Here is a 4,425-nt window from a genome sequence, read left to right as displayed (position 1 = left end):
TTTTATCTGTTCTGCAGTTCTTCTGGTCTCTGTTTCATTGAGTTCTGCTTGAATCTTTATTATCTCCCCTCTTCTGCTTGGTGTAGGCTTTATGTGCTGTTCTTTCTCCAGTTCATTTAGGTGCAAGTTTAGCTTGTGTATTTGAGTTATTTCCAGTTTTTTGAAGGAGACTTGTATTGAGATGTATTTCCTTCTTGGGACCTCTTTGCTGTATCCCAGATTTTTTGAATGGTTGTATCTGCATTTTCATTAGTTTCCCTGAATCCATAGATTCTTCTCTAATTTCCTGGTTGACCCATTCATCTTTTAGTAGGATGCTCTTTAACCTCCATGTGTTTGAATTTCTTCCAAATTTCTTCTTATGACTGAGTTCTAGTTTCAAAGCATTGTGGTCTGAAAATATGCAGGGGGGCAATCCTATCTTTTGGTATCGGTTGAGACCTCATTTGTGACCTAGTGTGTGGTCTATTCTGGAGAAAGTTCCATGTGCACTTGGGAGGAATGTGTATTCAGTTGTGTTCAGTTAGAAAGCTCTGTAAACATCTGTGAAATCCATCTGGTCCAGTGTATAATTTAAGGCCCTTGTTTCTTTGGTGATGTCATGCTTAGAAGATCTGATATTTACTGACAAGGACTGTGTTGAAGTCTCCTACTATTAGTGTATTATTTTATTTTTTTCTTCCTCTACTTATTGAATTAAAATTTATTTCAAAAGGTAAAGTTTATATATCCTTTGAATAAATAAGAAGTCAAAAATTTTAGAATTAAGTAATAAGTCTTCAACATTATAAAGCCATATATAGCAGTAATTAAAGTAGTGGTAATGTCACAGAAAATGATAAAAATGTCACAGAATTCAAATCACAACTTGGATTCTCAATGATTCAAGTGTCTTATCTTACACAATAAGAGTTTGGTCAATTTTAAGATAAACTTCCTCCAGATATGCTGTCCTCAAGTCCTCTAATCTTGTGGTCCATCAGCTCACACAATGGGATAGTTGGTTGCTGTGGCAATTCTACAATGGTTGTTCTGGTCTTAGGCCATTTTTATATAGCCATTCCAGCCCCATTCTGGACCCCAACTGTTCTTGATAATCCAAAATTTATTATTTGAGTCTGTTCCTACAAAGCCATAGCCAGCCACCCGAACACCATGATCTAGATCTTTGCAGCTGCAGTCTGGATCAAATTAAATGCCTGCTTTGTAGAACTGGAAATGCCTGCATCAGTAGCAACAGAGATGGGCCCTAGAGTTGCCACTGCCTTCATTAGGGTCTTTTCCCATTGAGGGAGGTCCATGAAGCCAGTGTCATTGGCAGCAGAACACTCAGTCTTGTAGTTACAGGTCTCTATGTCCTTTCCAAGATATGGATAAGATTCCTCTGAATCCAGGCCTCCATTGTCTTTAACATGATGAAAGGTGTTATCCATCAGGCCACCACTGCAGCCCTCATTGCCTTGAGCCTTAGAGCAGTCCACCAGGTTCTGCTCACTCAGTGGCACAAGTTTGCCTGTTTTCCGGAACATCTGTCTTTTGAGGGCACCAGTTGCACTAAAAGTCCAACAAGAACCACACTGACTCTGATTCTGCACAGGAGTTACGTAGCCTTTCTCTCTCCAGTCCACAGATTTGGGGATCTCAGCAAAGATAGGTTCTTGGAACACTTTCCCTTTCTTGTGCTTCTGGTTTTGAAAGTCATTCATCACCTGCCTGAATTCTTCATTGGTCATGTCACCAAAGGTATTCATCGCCATTGTGAAGCCATGTTTCCCTTGGCTATATTCTCAATTATGCAGTTCAATCATTTTCATATTCTCCCACACTGCTCTCCTCTATCCTTCTTCATTCATGCCATATAATCTGTGCATTGCCTTCCACTGGTACCATTATGCATTTAAGCTTTCATCGAGTTTTGGAGCTGCTGAGGCTATTCACAAGCAAAGGGCAGTCAAGAAGAGTGAACAATTCATGTTTCAAAAACCTGCGGCATCCACAGCTGCGCAGGTGCACCCCACGGATCGCCAAGGCCCATGAGTCTAGTGTATTATTTTCTAAGTATCTCTTTACTTTGGTTATTAATTGATATACTTGGCATTATTAATTGATATACTTGGCATCTCCCACATTAAGAGCATACATATTCATGATTGGTAGGTCTTCTTGCTGGATTGATCCTTTAAGTATGATATAGTGTCTGTCTTCATCTCTTACTACAGTCTTTGGGATAAACTTTAATTGATCTGATTTGAGGATTGCTACCCCAGCTTTCCTTTGAGGAGCATCTGAATGGTAGATGGTTTCCACTCCTTCATTTACAGGCTGGAAGTGTCCTTAGGTCTAAAATGAGTCTTTTGTAAGACAGAAAATAGATGGGACTTTCTTTTTTATCCAGTCTGATACCCTGTGTCTTTTGATGGGATCATTTAGCCCATTCACATTCAGAGTAACTATTGAAAGATATGAATTTATAGTGTTATCGTAATACCTATTCTGTCCCTGTTTTTGTGGATTATTTCCTTGAGCTCCCTCTTTCTTTTACAGGGTCCCCTTTAATATTTATTGTAGAGATGGTTTGGTGGTCACATAGTCTTTCAGTTTCTGCCTATTCTGGAAGCTCTTTTTCTCTCCAATTCTGAATGAAAGTCTTCTTATTTAGGACCCTGAATATATCCTGCCAGCCCTTTCTGGCCTGACCGGTCTCTGTGGAGAGGTCTGCTGTTAATCTGGTATTTCTCCCCATATAAATTAAGAATCTCTTGTCTCATGCTGCATTAAGAACTTTCTCTTAAATGTTTGGGAAAAATCAGAAAGGGAGACAGGACATAAGAACTCCTAACTCTAAAATAAATTTATTATCAAAAAAAGAATTTTCTCTTAATCTTTGAAATTTGCAAGCTTCACTATTAAATGTGAGGTGTTGAATGGTTTGTATTGATTGGGGTGGGGGGAATCTCTAACTCTTGGATCTGAATGCTTGTTTCCCTCCCCAAATTAGGGAAGTTCTCAACTATGGTTTGTTCAAATATACTTTGTGGTCCTGGGATCCCTGGGTGGCGCAGTGGTTTGGCGCTTGCCTTTGGCCCAGGGCGCGATACTGGAGACCCGGGATCAAATCCCACATCAGGCTCCCGGTGCATGGAGCCTGCTTCTCCCTCTGCCTATGTCTCTGCCTCTCTCTCTCTCTGTGTGACTATCATAAATAAATAAAAATTAAAAAAAAATTTTATACTTTGTGGTCCTATCTATCTCTCAGTCTCTTCTGGAGTCAAATTATATGTAAATTCTTCCTTATCAAGCTATCATTTATTTCCCTAACCCTTTCTTCATTGGCTCTTAATTGTTTTTCTCTTTTTTCCTCAGCTTTCTTCCTTACCATCAACTTGTCTTCTATGTCACCCATTCTCTCTTCCACCTCATTAACCCTAGCAGTTAGGAAATCCAGTTTGGATTGCATCTCATTTAATCTCTTTTTAATTTAGGCCTGATTAGATCTCACTTCTGCAATAACAAAGTCTCTAGAGTCCTTTAGGCTTTTTTCCAGAGCCATCTGTAGCTTTGTATTTGTACTTCTGAATTGACTTTTTGACATTGGATTTAAATCCAAATTCTGTAACTCTGTTATTGGTTCTTTCTTTTTTGGTGAATTCTTCCTTCTAGTTACTTTATCCAGTGCAGAGTGGCTGTATGAGTGGGTTGAAACAAAAATATCAACCACACCCTAAGTAAAATATACCCTAGATGATTCCGAAGAGGTCAGAGACCATAAATAAATAAATAAATAAATAAAACAGAACAACATAAAACAAAAGGATCACTAAAGTGAAAAACAAATTTTAAAACAAATTAGTAAAAATAAAGGGCCAAAAACCACAGAGAATAAGAAAAAGAAAGTAAAAAAGAGAAAAAAGGGGGGGGGGGGCGGGGGATGGTGGTGGTGAATAAATGATAGTGGAGATAATGTAGTCTACCTGAGGGGTCCTAGAGGGTATTCCTCTTGGTTTTGAGTGTATTTTGTTCTGTATGTTAGAGGATGCTCTATCCTAAATTTATATATACCATCAATACTTATTTAAAGCCCCAACTTTGAACACCAAAACAAGATAAAAGAGGGGGGCGCAGAATGGGAAGGAAGAGAGAATATAATCTCACAGAATGAATCAGCACATTATTCCACTTGTTTCTGGGTGTATGTTGACGTGTGTTAAAAGGTATTAACTTACACCATTGTAAAACAAAACGAGGCAGAATAAACAAGAAACAAAAACCCATAACTCATATATCTCCCAAAATTAAATTATGTTGAAGGGAATCCAGAAGTGAAAAATACATCTAAGACATATAATTGTAGAAATATGAAAGTCAAAAAGGAAAAAACTTAAAAATGAAGAGGTGGTAAAATATTATAGTTAAGGTGGGAAAAGA

At 38.2% G+C, this 4,425-nt stretch overlaps 1 pseudogene; it reads right to left on the bottom strand.

Moving 5' to 3' along the window:
• Positions 1 to 494: 494 nt before the first annotated feature.
• LOC140596395 (procathepsin L pseudogene) lies at positions 495 to 2,007 on the bottom strand (annotated as a pseudogene).
• Between the last annotated feature and the right edge of the window lie 2,418 nt (positions 2,008 to 4,425).

Source organism: Vulpes vulpes, unplaced genomic scaffold, assembly GCF_048418805.1.
Source record: "Vulpes vulpes isolate BD-2025 unplaced genomic scaffold, VulVul3 Bu000000642, whole genome shotgun sequence".
Taxonomy (NCBI): Eukaryota; Metazoa; Chordata; class Mammalia; order Carnivora; family Canidae; genus Vulpes; species Vulpes vulpes.
The sequence above is the reverse complement of the archived record's forward strand: the minus strand, read 5'-3'. Positions and strand labels throughout refer to the sequence as shown.